Source organism: Lutra lutra, chromosome 2 (genome assembly GCF_902655055.1).
Source record: "Lutra lutra chromosome 2, mLutLut1.2, whole genome shotgun sequence".
Taxonomy (NCBI): domain Eukaryota; kingdom Metazoa; phylum Chordata; class Mammalia; order Carnivora; family Mustelidae; genus Lutra; species Lutra lutra.
The window spans coordinates 158,674,001-158,692,737 of NC_062279.1; the positions used below are offsets into that span (position 1 = coordinate 158,674,001).

Genomic DNA, 18,737 nt, shown 5'->3' on the forward strand with positions numbered 1-18,737 from the left:
GTGTTTTACCCTAAAATTAGTAACAAATTTATAACTAGAGAGGGAAACCAAATGCCATTCTCTTGATGTCAACAAATGGCATTTTGTTGAAATATACCAGCACACACACACACACACACACACACAATTACATTTAACAGCTGAAGGGAGCCTAGAATTGCCCTGGCCTACCCTCTCAGTTTTAGAGCAGAAGAAATGGAGGACCAGAGTGAAAGAATGATTTGCCTAAAGTCCCACAAATAATCCTAGAACTCAGTCAGATCTCAGACTTCCAAAACCAAATTTAAAATTATTCAGTCTGTCATTCAGGTTCACAGTGGGGGACAGGAAGAGTGATTATTAACTTAACATGTGAAGTTACAATAGAATTGTTTTAGATAGCCAGATGTCTCATTTGATTTCCAAAAATTTGATTACATACTTCTTTTTCAGAGACATAGCATAAGCATAAAAGCTAAGAGTACGTGTACACTGGGCTGTATGAAAAATTACCTTTTATTCTTAGCTCACACCAGTGAGCATTATGAGCTAATAAATCATGAGTAAGAGCTTCCATCAACCTTACAGCAGTTTAATCTATGATTTTAAGAAACATTAAATAATGGAATGTGGACTGAAACAAAACAAACACAGATTGGCATCGCTTTGACAATTGCATCAGAAAATGGTTTTTATAAACATATTTTTCTGTGCTCATCTTTTTATAGATTCAATCAGCACTACCTTCACAGAAATCATGCACGGAGATGCCATGGCAACCGCCGCATTCTGCACAGACACACACACGAAATCAACATGCCTAAATAACTGTAACTCACACCCACCTGAGTCCAGTAGATTTGGCTTCCAGATATAAAAATAGCAACAGTCATGTTTTTTTGACAACTATAGGCCGGCCCTCTTATTAATGGTTTAGGTGATGTTAACAATATGATAGCAGAGAGTACAAAAGCAAAACCCCAAAGGGAGGAATAAGCAGTACAATACAAATCTGGAGCCATCCACCATCAACTGATTCTTTTAGGTTCTTATTATAAGTGAATCTCACCTCAGTCCTGTGCTGCTCAAAGGAGGACTTTATTGGCAATAAAACAGAATTGGCAGAACATGGGGTCAGTGGTTTTCTACCAAAAAGGTAAATGACTGCATCAAACTTTCAATCTTTTCCTCCATTTAAAATAATATAGTTTTGAAAACCAATTTCAAGAGACAAATGTCTTGATTTGAGTAATTGTTCAAGAGTCATGTTCCCAGTGTAATCTCAGTTTTCTTTCTTGAGCACCTGAGAGACATGGATGAGGATACTTATCTCTAAGTAATGTCAGTCATTTAAATAGAGTGAAGAGTCTTAGACACTACTATGATAGGGACAAAGGATGCCAAAAAAAAAAAAAAAAAAAGAAGAAGACAAAACAAACAAACAACAGTAACAACAACAACAACAAAAAACAACTAACCTAAACTAAACTAAATAAATAAATAAGGAAGGAAGGAAAAAAAAGAAATAAAAAGACACAATGGTTTGTGGTAGCATTTTGGCAACTTTTACAGTCCTGAGTGATTATAATAAGATTATCCTCTGATGTTGAAAACGCTGTTTCTGGGGCACCTGAGTGGCTCAGTCAGTTTATCGTCTGCCTTCAGCTCAGGTCATGATCCCAGGGTCCTGGGATCGAGACCCACGTTGGGCTCCCTGCTCACTGGGGAGCCTGCTTCTCCTTCTCCTCCCTGCTTGTGTGCTCCCTCTCTCTAGCTCTGTCTCTCTGTCAAATAAATAAACAAAAATCTTAAAAACAAACAAATAAACAAAACAAACAAACAAAAAACAGTTTCCTGGGTCCTGCTCTAGTTCCATTGAATCCGAATCTAAGGTATTATACTGCTTATGAAAAAAAATTGTCCTTTCGGAAAAACACCAAAAGAGTGATTCCAGATGGGAAGTGTGGAGGACCCACCAAGTACTAGGAGTTAATGTGAACTCATTAAGGAAGGCAATCTGGACATTCTCTAAGCTGAGCAGTGACATGCAGCCATTGTGGCTTTATGAAATGGGGTGAACATAGGGATTAAAGACAATAACCAAAGAGGTGTACAGAGTCAGAAGATAGAAACAACTGCTCAGTAGGTATAATTCATTGCCCTTCTACTTGTTGACAACTTAAATGGGTATCACCCAGATCAGCTCTCTTAGCAATGGTACCCATACAGTGAAAGCAATACCAATAATTAGAATTTATTTTTAGAACTCTTTACTGTTTGCAATGCTTGTTTTATAATGCACATGGAAATGGGCATGGAATAGTTAAAGAGAAAAGTCATAAAAAAAGTCAGGGGGAGATGGTTTTGCCTTCTTCTGCTGAAACTGACTATAAGCCCCATGAGTTCTTGAGGTCTCCACCTCCTACAGCAGTGTTTGGTTTATATGAAGCTCTCATTAAATGTTTGTTGAATGATTAATAAATGAATAAACAGTACAAGGGATAATTAAAGAGGAAATAAAAGGGAATTGGAGGGAATGACGGGAAGATATTTTCTTGGATAATATCTGATAGGATGTGTTCCTTCCTCTACCAAAGTCAAGCACCTGAATAGAATGCAGTATAGACAACAGTGGAGATGGTGGAGACAGGGAGGCATTCAGGGAAATTCCTGGGCATCTTTAAGAGAGTCTGATGACCACTTTTTAAAATTTTATTTAAATTCAATGAAATACAATTAATTAACACATAGCATATTAATAGTTTCAGAGGTAGAGGTCAGTGATTCATCAGTCTTATATAACACCCAGTTCTCATTACATCATGTGCCCTCCTTCATTCTTATCACCCAGTTACCCTATCTCCCCACCCCATTCCCCTCCAGCAACCCTAACTTTGTTTACTATGATTAAGAGTATCTTATGATTTGCCTCCCTCTCTGATTTCATGATGACCACTTTTTAAAGTGGAGAGCCACAGCTACTGGCATTGGTGTGTTTGCATGGAATTGTTCAGTAATAAATAGGAAATGAACTACCTAGGGTTGTAGAAATTCAATTGCCAAGAAGCTGCTAGAAGGAAGGAAGGAAGTCCAAGGTTAGCTGATATGACACAATCTAAGACATTAAAGAAGGTAGGAATACTTCCTTTGACCTCTCATGTCTAAGAAACTTCACTGATGCTTTAATGGAGAGTAATTTGTTTTTGACACCAGTAATCTCTTCTGATTATATCTGCATTTAGTATTGTTCAGGGTGAGTGGATGTAGTGTGTATGAAAGATAGTCTACAATACAAGTTGGCTAATCCATTTCTGGTCATTTTAACAACTTATTTCCAGTCTTGTTGAAGCTGAATCTATGGCCAAACTGGGGAGTTTGGTGCCCAGATTGTAAAGAGCATTTGAACATCTCTCCCCACCTTTCTGCCACAGACATGAAGACACCTAACAGGGCATGACATCACTTACAGAGTTATCTTTTCTGAATGTCACAGGATCTCTCTGTGAGGCTAACTGACATAGACTCAAGTATTTTCATTTTATAAAAGAGGCAACTGAGATACAAAAATACAGAAAGTTCTTAAAGCTAATTAAGCCTAGAGCAGAGCCTCAATTTTGGTCTTCTGATTCAAAAATGGCTTTTTAAAAAAATGCAAAATTGGATAATAGAATAAGATTACCTATTTTAATGGAGAATTCTGTATTTCTTACAAATAAATTCTTTAATGTATCATGCTTTAATTTTATACCTGTAGTTTGGCAGAGCATCATGAAAAGTCTAAATAACATCCCATTTTACAAGCCTTTGTAAAGAAAGAACTGTGAAGTCAGAGATGAATGCCAAGTACCACAAGTTCATTCATACATTTTGATGAGTTAAACAAAAAAAAGAAAAATATTGGAAGTTTCCATGCAAGTCTTTATTTGTAAAGGAAAATTATGCTAATAAAGAACTCAGCTCATCTTTTCATTGGAGAAACTTGATGGAGAGCAACTTAACCAAATGATCATAGTTAATGCCACTAGTAATGAGACAAATTGATATTAGATACCTCATTATGGGCTATTCTAAGAACACAACTTCTTCTGTGACATTCTGTCCAAAAATATGAAACTTGAATTTGAACATGAGGAAAGATCACCCAACCCACACTACAAATAACTGGTAGATACTGTTGTAGCAAAAAAAAAAAAAAAAAAAAAGAGAAAGAAAGAAAGAAAAAAAATGGTTCATGACACTTTTATAGAAGTAAGGCAGACTCTATTGGGTCCCTTTATTTGACATTTTCAGAGCTGTAGAGGGATTCAATTCTCAGTACTACAGGGACAAGTGGGACTTTAATGCCAAGGAGCAGGGCAGGAGTCTGTAGATGGAACACTACTAAGAAGAAACATCAGAAGAGTATTTTGGGTATAATGACTTCAAAGGGTTCTTGCTGAAGACAAGGCAGAGATATTAGATATCACCTGGAGAATGGTCAAGGGTGGAAGAACATGATCATATATAGAGGATGACCAGATATTGAAGGTGAGGGGTTCTGGTTAAACTGACTTAGTAAGGTTCTCACTCAAACTGGATTTCATAAGGAAGTACACAGATGGTACTGAGAGAAGGTTCAGGAGCCTGACTCAAGTTTGGTCAAGCAAAAAATTTTTGTCAGTACTCTTCTAATGGGTCAATGTAATGAAAGAAAAAAAAAAAGGAAGATTTAGGAATTGTTCTCAATTTTTCAAAGAGTTAGGAATTGTTCTAGGTTAAGGAAACATGACAGCTAAATCCAATAAGAGATTGGATTGGTTCAAGGACCAGGAAAAAAAGACATTAATAGGACAATTTGAATTTAATAAAGTCTCTAGATTAGATGGTAGTGTTGTATCCATGTTAATTTCCTGATTTTTACAAATACCCTCTATTATGTAAGATGTTAACATTTGGGGGGCGCCTGGGTGGCTCAGTGGGTTAAAGCCTCTGACTTCGGCTCAGGTCATGATCCCAGGGTCCTGGGATTGAGCCCTGCATTGGGCTCTCTGCTCAGCAGGGAGCCTGCTTCCTCCTCTCTCTGTCTCTGCCTGCCTCTCTGCCTACTTGTGATCTCTGTCTGTTAAATGAATAAATAAAATCTTTAAAAAAAAAGATGTTAACATTTGGTGAAGCTAGATGAAAGATATATAAAAATTCATTTTGCAGCATCTGAAGTTATCTCAAAATGAAAAGCTAAAAAAATTAAAATTTAAAAATTTGTTAAGGTAGATCTCCTATAAGTGTTCTTACCAAATTATTTTTTTTTATTTTAAAGATAAATCATCTTAGTGTTAAATGGGTCTGATAAATCAATTACATGTTAAAGCTGTAAAAAGTAGTATGACTTGTCCAAGGTTGTACAAACCTTGAATGTTAATCTCCAAACACTGGCATTCTCTCTTTCATATTGCATCCTACCTCACCTCGATTTTCTAAATACCTGACACTAGGTACATAAGCCAGTTCTTCATACTTCATGTCTTTTTCAGAAACAAGGGAGGATGGGGTTAACTTACATTAACCTTGTAGATGAGAGATCAACACCTTGCCCTGTATGAAACGGAATAAAGGAAACTTGAATTAAAATTGAGTTGGGAGTTCTGAAGAGGGAGCTCTCATTCAGACCCTAATAGGAAGAAATGTACCTAACATTTTCCAACAGGAATAAGCCTACTACTGTCTCAGCAGGAAGAAGGTTTTCCCCTCATCTAGCAACAGCCCAGCCAACGAGAAATTGCCACAACTCAGCCAATGAGAAACCCTCACCATCTTCGCCTCTCACTTTCCTCCAATGGACTTTCACCCAAAGAAGCATCTCCCAATCTTCTCTATAAAGTAATGTTATTTTCCTTTGTTCTCTGAACTTGCCTGTGGTTTTGTCACAGCTTGCATATCCATTGCACTTCCTCTTTCATTTCCAAATAAACCCATTTTGCTGGCAAAATAACTGCCTTTTTAATTTTCAAGATTGACACCTGGAAAGCAAATACTAATACCAGTTTACAATTAGGATCTACTTAGGAAGAAGACCCTAAGTAGTGGTTATGTGTGATGACTTATTGATCAGAGAACACAAAACACAGTTCAAAAAGAAAAAAAAAATCCAAGAACAATTAAAATTCATAAATTGCAAATACACAGAGTAAATGAGGCAATTATAAGGGTAAAATAGTAATCCTGGGCTCTGGCTTTAATCAGTGGTCTTTAAACATACTTGTTTGGGCCTTTTTTTTTTTTTCCATGAAAAAGATTCATGAAAAATTTGTACATCTATAAACTGACATCTAAAATTTCACCTTTAATTTATAACTAATTGCAAAAGGCATAATTTCTGGCATATTACAAATAATGTTTTTTCAAGATTTATTTATTTATTTTAGAGAGAGAGTGAGAACATGAGCAGGATGGACAGAAGGAGAGGGAGAGAGAATCTCAAGCAGACTCCACACTGAGTAGGGAGCCTGATGTGGGGTTCAATCTCATAACCACAAGATCAGGGCCTGAGCCAAAACCAAGAATCAGATGCTTAACTGAATATAAAGCCCCATATAATGTCACTTTTTAATTAACCTGTCAGATTACTCTGTAAAATCTATTCAAAGTCATCTAAACACAACAGCAAGTTGAGAAAGACAGTCATTCATTTGATAAATAAAAGCACACTCTTCTTTTGCATTAAAAAATTTCACATCATTCTTTATTCCCTTTAAACTCACAATTCCATTCCAACTCCCCCACAGAATTTCATCCTGAAAAAAGACATTTTGTGATTGGAAGTCTTTAATGATCACTGAGTCATACTTCAGTACAACAAAAGTCTGTATGCAAATTGAAGGGTAAATTATTTTTAAATATCCAGTGACCATTAAGCTTTATTAAAAATCCTTTTTGTATTGAGTTATGATTATAAATATTTTGTTCTTATTTAAAAAGCATAAATAATTATTAACACGAGAAAGAAAATATTATTGGTAATAATTTCTTAATTAAATGGATGGGTCTGAGGCTTTTTCCCTATACGGTTTTTATATCCAACAATGAATACTACACATTACCATTACTGTAAATATCATTATATTAATAAGATAAGGTTCAGCACTAATTCCATCTCTAGGTTATATCTCCTATAGATTTAAGTACAGGAAAAAAATTTATTCATCTAAACAAATGGATAGAAATGTAATAAGTTTGATTTCTTCAACTCTGTCCATGTATTTGCTAAAAAGTTTATGTAGGAATCATATCAAAAATTATTTTTGATGATCTATCAGACAATTTGTCAATTAGGTACTCCCGTAATACTGTTGAGTTGAAAACATCTGACTTGCAAATTTTTTTTTTTTTTTTTTTACCCAGGCTTTAAAGTCATTCCCTTCTCATCAATGTCACTAATTTTCCATTTGTCTTTTTCTTTTGGTGTGGAGTCAGGTTTCCAATGACAATGCACTATGGGGAGAGTCTAAAGGGTTGAGAATAAGATTTTTTTTTTTTGTAAGGTAAGAGAAGGCATATCACAAGAAGGAAGTAGGATTCCACAGATTCCTCAAAACCAGGCTCATTCTCTCCGAGATCAATTTTTGGGAAAATAGAAATTACATGTGGAAATTGAGAACCTATAATTTGATTCTCTTAAAACTATCCATTATCTCAGGTACTTCTTTGAAGAAAATGTATATCCCAGGAATATGCATACCCCTGGGTCATCTTAGATTATTCCAAGCACACACATTATTCCAAACACAAGGAATTTCCATCAAGAAATTACACAGAATTTAAGCCACATAGAAGAGGATTTTGATAATACTCCTCCTCAAACTGTGGAATAGATCCCAAAGTATATTCAAAGGAAACACAGTCTTCTGAATTTTTTCATACAGGGTAACTTTAAATGGTGTATCACATTTGGAAAACATTGCACTATATGTTCCCTTGGGAAGGATTATAATCCATATTAACATACACTAGGCCTGAAAAGTCCTACAGTAAAGAAAGAATACAGCAAGATAAATTTGCCCATGTATATCTCTTAGTTTGTATCTTTCTGAACACACTTTCTGAATTGCTGAATTGTGATTTGATTGAACGTAGGGGTTGCATGTCATATTTCTTTTAATGAAATCCATTGACAGTGACCATGTCCTTGGTAGATGTTTAATAAATATTTGTAATCTGATTTCCTGATTCATATACAAGGGAAATTAGGTTGACAAAAGAAGAAAACCAAACAGAAATTGATTAGCAGGAATTGTATCATAAAGCAAGCCTTTAAACAAAACCCCTCTAACTTATCGCATAGAAGCAGGTGTAATATTGTAAACAAGAACCAAGAAGTCACCTCCAGCTCACACTGCTGCCTCCCCCAGGGAGCTTGGCTCAGGTGGGGGAGGGGGGTGAGCTGTACATCATGGAGGGGTTCTCAATGGGCAGTCACTGCTACAAGATCACAGAGGATTAGGTCTCCAGACAGCAGTGACAGACACATAATCCTGTCATCACAAACATTCTTTGGAAGATCCTCAGGGGGAAAAAAAAAACAGTCATTGCTTTTTATCTTCATACAATGTGATTCTAAGGGTAGAGCTGACTCTTCTTTGGCAGTCTCGGCAGTAGGGAGATAGTAGAGGTAACATGCTCCATAAATAACTAGGTCAGTCATGGTACAGCAAAAAGATTGCTGGACTGGGAACCAAAAAAGACAGGCATATCTGTCTTTTCCTTTTACCAGCTGGGTAAGCTTGAGTATTTCCTCAACTGCTCTGAGCTCCCATTTCTCCATCTATCAAGACCTTATCAACTTAAACCTATCTGTGGATCATATGATCCCTTCATCCTAACTGTGGAAAGAAAAAAACATCTTTTAAGAAGATGTCAAAATTTCGTGCCTTCGAAGCAAGAAGATAACATCCCAGTAAATACCTGCTTTAATTGATTTAGTTGGTTAACTAGTTCTGACATCTGCCTTGAGAGCACTACTTTTAAGTAAACAGAACGCTTCTGGGGAAAACACCAATTCTATTCCTTTTGTATAAAAGGATGATAAGGACCCTGGAGAGTGGTTATCCTGCATTAGAGAAACAAGGTCAACTTTTACAGTGTTTGACAGTCTATTATATCACGGAAGAAAAAGTGCCTCATATTGCAGTATTTCCTATCCTAAATTATTGTAGCCAAGCAGAAAGATGTTAGGGATTAAGATGGAATTGGGAGGGAGACAAACCATAAGTGACTCTTAATCTCACAAAACAAACTGAGGGTTGATGGGGGGAGGGGGGTTGGGAGGGGGGGTGGGATTATGGACACTGGGGAGGGTATGTGCTATGGTGAGTGCTGTGAAGTGTGTAAACCTGGTGATTCACAGACCTGTACCCCTGGGGATAAAAATATATTATATGTTTATAAAAAATAAAATTAATAAAAAAAATAAAATAAAAAAGAAAAAAGAAAAAAAAAGAAAAATCATGTTTTTTTAAAATTTAGATATAAGTTTGAGCATATTTTTATTACTGATATCAAAAATCATACACCACTGGGAACAAGGGATTTTAGTAATAGCCATAATGAACAATTACATAATCAAAACTAATAGAGAAAAGTATTCCCTTGGTTCTCAATGCATAAAGAATAAGTTTAATTAACACAGTAAATGTTCTTCTCTCCAACCTCTCTCTAGCAGGGATGACAAGAGAAAGAAGACAGAATTAGGTCAATTCCACTTGATGGCAGGACTCTTAACAAGTGACAAAATAAGCTGATTTTACAGAGGAAGGAAGTACAGTTTTTCTTTCTGTGGCTATTTTCACAATTTTTTGATGACTTTCTATTGCGATATTACCTAATCGCCTCTCAAGGCCTGAAGTTCTTTTTGTGTGATATTTGTGAATTGTAAATCAAGGACTAACAACAATTGAGGGTTTCATTTTTTAGTATATGTTTGCATCAAGTCAAATGCTCTCACATGATGTTTTCCAAGGAAAAAGTTGTGCCTCTGTTGTGTTTTTATTTTCACACTATCTCAGATCATTTCAGAGCAGTATCCCAAGCCCCAATTAATGCTTTTCTGTATATAACATTGAAATTCCACAACCTAATATTCAATAACCAACACAGAATAAATTATCAGTTAGAAGACCCAAGTTGTCCAGGACACTCAGCTAACCTGAATTCTCTTGCCCATGGCATGGATGGCATGGATGAGAAAGAACTCACAATTACCTGGAAAACCATCAGCTGCAAATCGGATGCTCCCCAAGGATTCCCAAGTCCTCATTCAAAGGGAAACACCAGAAGGGTCTTTCCACTGTGTGGTTCTTTAAGCCTCTCCAAGTCTTCACCCAAATGAGAATAGAGCTTCATAATGATATGAATTGAATTCAACTGGAAAAATGACATTATCACCTGGCCAAGCATATCATCATGTGTCCACCATGAGTTAATGCCATTTATACCAAGAGTACCAATGTACTAATGTAACTATATTTGAAGATAGAGCCTTTGAAGAGGTAATTAAAGTTAAATGAAGTCTTAAAAGTGGGGCTTTAATTTAATAGGACTATGTTCTTTACAAGAGGAAGAGACACCAGAGATACACACAGAGAAAAGCTCACATGAGGACACAGAGAGAAGGTGGCCATCTGCAATCCAAACAGAGAGGTCTCAGGAGAAACCCAATTCACTGGAACCTTTACCTGGGACTTCTGCCCTCCAAGACTGTGAGAAAATAAATTTCTGTTATTTAAGCCACCCTGTCTGTGGTATTTTGTCATGACACCTCTAGCAAACAAATACAGGTGAGATAAGCATAGAAAATCAGAATAAGCACTTGGAGTCTTGGTTAACAATTTTACAGAACTATTTTATACCTACTGAATCAAATGATAAAATATTTGAACTTACATCTTATGTCTTTTTCACTTTTTCTGTATTTTTTATTTTGTTGTATTTTAATCAGTCTATAATAGACTAGAAGTAGGTTTTGTTTTTTTTTTTAAGTGATCTTAACCACACATAGGTTGAGAGACACCACCTTAAAGAACCTAGGCTCTCTATTTCTTTTGGCTTTTGTTTTTAGATGAGCAACCTCATGGTCACATGATAGCTCCTATACTTCTAAGCATCATGTCCTCATTCCAAACAAGCAATAGGAAAGAAAGATAAGGAATGAAAGGCAATAGGGGTGCCTGTTGAATTTTTTCCTGTTAGTCAAGAAAGCAAAAACTTCCTGGAAAACCCGTGCTAGATGTTTCTTCTCAAATCTATTAGTCAGAAGTGTGACAATGGCCACCCTTCCTGGAAGAGAGGCTAAGGAGAAGGGTGACTGTTGAGTCAGCTAACCAACAATGAATGCCAAACCAGTTTTACACCAATCTCTTAAGAGCTTAATTAGTGTAAACTGGTCTCCTAGATCCCACTCCATTTTAGATGTATGATAGCCAACTAGCAAGCAAGCAAGATCACACTGACCTAAGGTAATTCCATCAAGATAATATTCAACTGGGAGGCTACACCTGTAACAACCAGTTAGACTTCCTTTTCAATTCACTAAACCAACATTGATTTAGTCTTATATACTTATAAGACTAAATCAATACATATATCTGTATATATGTATACTATGTGTGTGTGTGAGTTCTTTCACATAAATGCCTCATTTAATATAGGTAACAGTTCTTAGCTGTATCAGGAGCAAATCCCATGAAAATAAATACATTTCATTCACTGATTAAAAGAACCAACTCCAGGATGCCTGGCTGGCTCAGTGGGCTAAAGCCTCTTTCTTCAGCTCAGGTCATGATCCCAGGGTGCTGGGATCGAGCCCTGCATTGGGCTCTCTGCTCAGCAGGGAGCCTGCTTCCTCCTCTCTCTCTGCCTGCTTCTCTGCCTGCTTGTGATCTTGCTCTCTGTCAAATAAATGAATAAAATATTTTTTAAAAATAAAATAAAATTAAATTAAATTACATTAAAAAGAACCAACTCCAGAGATGCCTGGATGGCTCAGTCATTTAAGCATCTGCCTTCAGCTCAGGTCATGATCCTTGTGTCCTGAATTGAGTCCTGCCTCAGCATCCTTACTCAGTGGGGAGCCTGCTTCTTTCTCTGCCTGTTGCTCCTCCTGTTTGTGCTCTCTCTCTGTCTCTGACAAATAAACAAAGTCTTTTAAAAAATTAAATAAAGAAAAGAAAAGAAAGGAAGAAAAGAACCAACTCCTAAGAATCATCCCATTTAAGGGGCTTCACATTAATTGAGATTCTTCAGTAACTAGACATCTTGTTTAGCACTTTCTATCTTTAAAGTTTTTGGTCTGGCATCACATTTTACACTGTTATTGGCTCTATTTGATAGATGAGAAAACAGACACAGAATATTCAATAACTACACCAACATTAGACATCCACAGAGCCAGTACTACCATCCATGTCTCCTGAATTATATGCCTCACTGTCTTTCAACTTTTCCTAAAGGGACCAATCTCCAGAATCCAAAATGGGGCCAGCTGATGTCCCAAAGAAACTTTCCATTCCACTTCTATTGATACCTCTGTCCTGCTCACCAAAAAGTAGTTGCCTCTCACTAGAATATTCAAATGCTAAACTCTTTTTTTTTTTTTTTGAGACAGAAAGAGTTCATGAATTCATGAGCAGGTAGAGTGTAGGGGGAGTAGGGGCCAGAAGGAGAGTGAGAGGAAGAATCTTAAGCCAGCTCCATGCTCAGTGGGGGGCTTGCTCTTATGACCCTGAGATCAATACCTGAGCCAAAAATCAAGAGTCGGACCCTCAACCAACTGACACACCCAGGCACCTTAAACACTAAATTATTTTTATTTTCACTCAGGTTAAGTACTATTCTGTTTGTGCTTTCTTTCTTTCCTCATTTCATAAATAGGGACACAACCAAAAGCAAGACAGACATGGAATTTTACTAGGAAACCAATATTTTCCCCAATGATGAATGAAACTCAATTGCAAAAATGATTAGAAAAAAGAAGTTCAGAGTGCTTTTTGCCTAAGGTAAGCTCTCTCTCTTTCTTGATACTCTATGCTCTTTTACCAGCTATTATGTCACCTTCCTCTGCCACCAGGTACAATAATAAAAAGTCATCTCGCAGAATGTGAATGAGATCATACACGAAGCCAACAAAGATGAAAAGTGAGATTGCTTCTATTTCAGAATCTCCCTTCCAGCTACTCTGACCCTAAAGACATTATCTGGTAGACTTCCCCTTAGCAAAACCATGCATTAAAGTGTGTGACACCAAAGTGGTAGATTTTCTTGACTCCTTTTTAAATGGACTCAATGACATTTTAGATGATGTAATACTCCCATAACTTAGCAGTTTGTTTCATGGCTCTTTCGAATGCTATCCTAACATCAAGTATCCAACCCATTATGCCAGTAACTGCTATGATTATTAAACATAATTGAGATGTGCTCAGTTTTCCCCTTTCAGACATCCGTATATGAAAAGGAGACAAAATAAGTAAGATTTATTATAATACGTTGGAATAAAATCCATGGTGCAAATCAAAGAAAATAAAACATGTATCAGACACTGCTGTGTAAGAGAAAGAATTCTGAAAAGTACATTTTCTTCCTGCCTAAACAACTATCTCAGCTGTGCATCCATAGTTGAATCACTTAATCTGTTTGGGCCTCAATTTTCTCATATATTTACTGCTTAGGTTGAACTTTATGATCTGTAAATTCTCTTATACTTTATGGTTTATGAAAGAAGGTAGAAGTTGGAAGCCATTTATTCAATTCAGACATATATTTGTGTGCTTTTATTTGTTGTTGGGCCCAAACACTGTAAAATGGCTGCAAATATTTAAAAATTGGAAGATTTCTGTCAATAATATGGGCTTCCAATTTCTTGTGGATAAAAAAAGATCCCAAATATCCAGCACTAGACTCCTGTTTCTGATGCTCAGCTCCTTCAGATGGGACCCACGCTTTCCAGGTCATTGGAGTTCTCACGCTCCATATTGCTTCATGACTTGGGTTATGGGTCTTTCCTCTTCTGTCATTTGGTTTTATAGCCCCAAACTATAACGCCTTTATACTTTCAGTTCCTTCCACATAGAATAACACACCTCCAGATATTTACCTAATCCTACTTTATTTTCATATTCACAATTATCAGTACCCAGAAATGCATTTTATTTGTTTCCATATATTTTGTTATTTGTCCCTCTACTGTTAGAAGGATGGAACTGTGTCTTGTTCACCAGGGTACTTGCAGCACATAAAATAATGTCAGGTATATGGTAGGTGTCAAATAACTGTCTATCCACTGATTTGTTGTTGACTATAAATCCCTGTCCTTTTGGAATCCATATTCGTCTGTCTGCCAAGCAAAGGATTTTCAGGAATCACTTTATTAAGGGAAAATTCAAAATACAATCCATCACTATGAATATATTTAAAAATAAATGGAATTGCCTTGCTCTAAATTATTGAACACATGACCATTGGAGAACAATTAGAAAACTTAAGAAACCCATTCAACTGAGATACTGATTTCAAATGTCAGTGACTTTCCATTCCAGGACTTTTTTTTTTTTTTTTCAAGAATTGCACATTTATACTACATGTTTATATTTTTTTACATACACTTGAAGAGAACCTAGTCTCCCTTCTCCTGCAGCAACTCATGCAACAAGAAAATTTCCCAAACCTCCATTTTCTCAAAAAAGCACTGAAGGGATATAGTTCTTGCCATTTCTCTGCACATATTTATGCCTCTCATGAGAGGAGAAGGATTCATCTGATTGCTGTGATAATGAGAGCCTGATATTCATTGTTCCATGTTTCTCTATGGGACAGGATTCATGTACTTACAAGCTGTGACTGAGAAACAAGGCCTCACCCTTGGTTCTTAGGCTGAACAGTGCCCCAGACAGCATGGTCAAACACTGTGGTCTAAGTTAGGAGCTGTTCTACACACTCATTTATCCCCAACTAAATCTCAAAGTCTAGAGTTGAAGGAGGTTATAGGGGGCCCCCCAGAACTTCATCAAGAATAAGGAAATACTGAAATTTACATCTCACCTGGTTACTGTGTCTATTTCTCTATAGGTCCAGAATGTAGAAGAAAGAATGGTGAGTTTTGCACTCTGCAAAACCTACCAATGCTAAATATTCAGTTCTGTAACCTGATTTTCCTAGTGAAACTTCTTTCATTATTTTTTGGATGCAGCCACCATATTTGAGATGTTTCACTTATGACAGGTTGGTCACTCCATCCGTGAAAATTTGCTCCCACACTTAGCAGCAGGTGTGAGACTCCTGCTTTCTGAGAAATGCCATCTTGATAGTTCAGTAGCTGCAGTAATACTGGGCAGAAAGAGGATGTGTCCTTCTTTGCTTCCTCCTCAGTCCACCAACATATATGGCTTCTTACAACTTTATCCATATGAAGACTAACAGTCTCTTATAAATTATGTTTGAACACGTCCCTGGTGGCTATGTAATGACTTTAAGTGTTTTTATTCCGATTTTTAGTTAATCTCCCTGCAATTATAATCTCACTACTGTTACATTTAGTTTTACTTCTGCTTAAGGATGTGTTTGCAATTTAGACCTGAAGCACAAACATTTACTGATTTATTGATTTTATTGATTCAGCTCTTCCTCCCAAACAATGTGGCTTAAACTAAAACAATCTGAGAATGAGAAACATGACTTAATCTTTCATGGTCTCAGACTGCCTCATAGAAGCCAATGGGTATCTTCTTCCCAGATGTTGTGGGAAACAAATGCTTAGAACAAAAATCAGAAACAAAGCATGTGTGCTCTGATCTAGGTTATGTTCTCTTGGTTTGTTCCCATAGCACCCTGTATTTTCTCAGTGTGACCCTTCATTACACTTCATTATCATCCTTGTTGATTACCTTCTTCTTTACTGGACCATAAATTTTATGAAGGCAGGGAATTTGTCTGTTTTGCTTAAGCCCTGTTTCCCACTGCTATAGTACCTGCCGTTTTAAAAGTGGCTTAAAAAATATCTGTTGAGGGCCCCTGGGTGGCTCAGTGAGTTAAAGCCTCGGCCTTCAGCTCAGGTCATGATCTCAGGGTCCTGGGATCAAGCCCCACATCAGGCTCTCTGCTCAGCGGGGAGCCTGCTTCCTCCTCTCTCTCTCTCTCTCTCTGCCTGACTCTCTGCCTACTTGTGATCTCTGTCTGTCAAATAAATAAATAAAATCTTTAAAAAATATATTTTGAATGAAAGAATGAATGGTAGGTGGAAGGAAACAGGTTTTAGCACAAAACAAAACAACAAAAACAGATGAATCAAGCTTCAGATATGAGTCAGGACAAGACTAGAAAGACTGGCTTGATATCTTTTCTGAGCCTCCATCCTCCTAATGGCTCCATCTCCCATTTGCTAACCCCCACAAGTGGGGACAAGAAAGGGATACTTGAAACTAGAACAGATACATACTACTTGCAGTTAGGTATAGGAAAGGCAGTGAAAACCAATTCATTTTTTAAAAAGAGCAAAAGCATTAAATGAATAAACACATCAAATAATATTTTTGACAAAACTAAGAAAATCTAATAAATAGTAAATAAAAAATCTAATATACTAAAAGAAAAGCCCAAAGCAGGAAACTAGGGAAGAGAAATAAGCCAAACTTGATGCAGAAATATTTTTGTAAATTGTTAAGCACAGAAATATTGCCCTGTGCTAATGAAATTAACTATGCAATAAAATGAATGACTTTATGTGTTTGTCAGAAGGAACAGGAAATGGCAAAACCCAATAAAACTCATGAAGCAAGAAACCTTAATAGATTAATAATTATGGAACACATTTACAGAAGTTAGAGATTTTCTTCCAAAAGCATATATAAGTTAATATGAGTTTCCAAATATTCATGGAATGGCATATCAATAATGTATAAATTATTTCAGATCATGAATACAGTGGGAAATTCCATATTGATTTTTGTAAAGATAGTATAATGCTGATATGAAAACCTGACAATTAAAGATCAATATTGCTTATGAATATTTCTGACAAAATTATAAATGAAATACTAACAAATGAAAATTTATAATAATATGTACTCAAAAAGAGTTCATCTAAGGAATTTGAATCAAACTGGGATAAAATCACATCGCTAGATGCCAAAAAGACTTTTTAAAAAAATTCATCATGTAGCTACGATTTAAAAAAAAATCTCTTTGTCAACAATTTTCAAAGGCTTATTTTTTACTGTGATGAAAAGTACCTATCCTAAATGCTGAATCACTAAATAAATTGCCATTCAATTGGGAATAAGTTAAATATTATATCATATAAGCAGTACACATTCATAATCTCTAATATTACTTAATGTAAGTTTAGAAGTTTTAACACTGCATTGAGGTGTAAAAATTTTAAATTATATAATTGAAAAGGAGAGAACAAAATTATCATTATTTTCAGATATTACTTTTTAAAAAATAATCAACTTAAGTGTCCTAGAAATATGGAAATTTATTTTCAGTGACATGGTCAGATCATAATGAATATACAAAATCTGATGGCTCCATTCCCATCAAAATGGCAAAAATTAAAGACGGACTATGCCAAGTGTCACCAAAACTGTGAAGCAACTCAAATTTTTATGAATTGCTAATAGGAATGTAAAATGGCACAAATACTTGGGAAGTAATCTGGCAAATTCTTAAAAGTCAGACTTACACTACCAAATAATTCATGTCTCCTCTTCCTATATATTTAATCAAGAAAACATGAGTATATGTTCATCAAGTCCTTCCACAAGAGTGTTCATAGCAGCATTATTCATAATAGTAAAAAATGAGAAACAAAAGGCCTATCAACAAGTGAATGAAAAACAGGTGGGACACCCATACAGAACATTATTCAGTCATAAAGAGGAATGGATTCTTAATAAATGCAACATCATAGATGAATATCAAAACCATTATGATGAGGAAAAGGAGCCAGACAGAAAAGAGTAGATCCTGAATGATTCCATTTATACAAAAATCTAGATATGCAAATGAATCTATGGTGAAAGAAAGCAGATTAGTGGCTATCTGAGGCAAGAGTCAGGAATGGGATGGCTTACAAACAGGCAAGAGCAATTATAGGAGGGATGATGGCAGTATTTGTTTTTGAGTACTTTTGTGAGTATAATACACCTGTCAAAACTCAACCTAAAAATTTTAAACAAATATGGGTTATTGTACAGAAATCATGCATCAATGAAGTTATACTTAAAAATACAATAGAACCTTCTGGACAAGAAAACCCAAAGATTAAGAGACACTCACTGTAGCACATGCCCAAAACCAAATTGTCTGAAGTCCTTCAACTCCTCTCCTCAAAATGTTTTGTTGGCTCTTACTTGCTTGTAGACTGTCTCATTACAGTAATTAATCAACAAAATGTAAAGATGCAAAGATACAGATATTTATGTGACAATATGAAGACCTTATTAATTTATCCTCTATTTCTCCCATAGCAAGAGAGAGAGAGAGGAAGAGGGAAAGACAGAGAGAAAGCAAGACGAAACAAGAGAGAGATGGTGAGGTTGAGATTAATTTTACTGAGATGGCCATTCCTAGCTAAAAACTTCATTTCCTTGATCTTCTTCAGGGTTAACCACATGCCATAAAATTGGTTGGAAGATGAGAGTGGAAATCTTATGGTTGAGGCTTCTAGGAAAACTATTTTTTGCTGGTAAAAGGGGATATGTTCAGGTGACACAAATTTTGCTCTTCACCCT

General features: G+C 36.1%; 1 long non-coding RNA gene across 1 annotated transcript; it reads left to right on the forward strand.

Annotated features, from left to right (window-relative positions):
• Positions 1 to 2,052: 2,052 nt before the first annotated feature.
• LOC125094332 (uncharacterized) lies at positions 2,053 to 13,092 on the forward strand. Its single transcript, XR_007125465.1, has 3 exons — positions 2,053 to 2,125; positions 9,674 to 10,787; positions 12,880 to 13,092. It is a non-coding gene; the product is annotated as an uncharacterized LOC125094332 (long non-coding RNA).
• Positions 13,093 to 18,737: the final 5,645 nt, after the last annotated feature.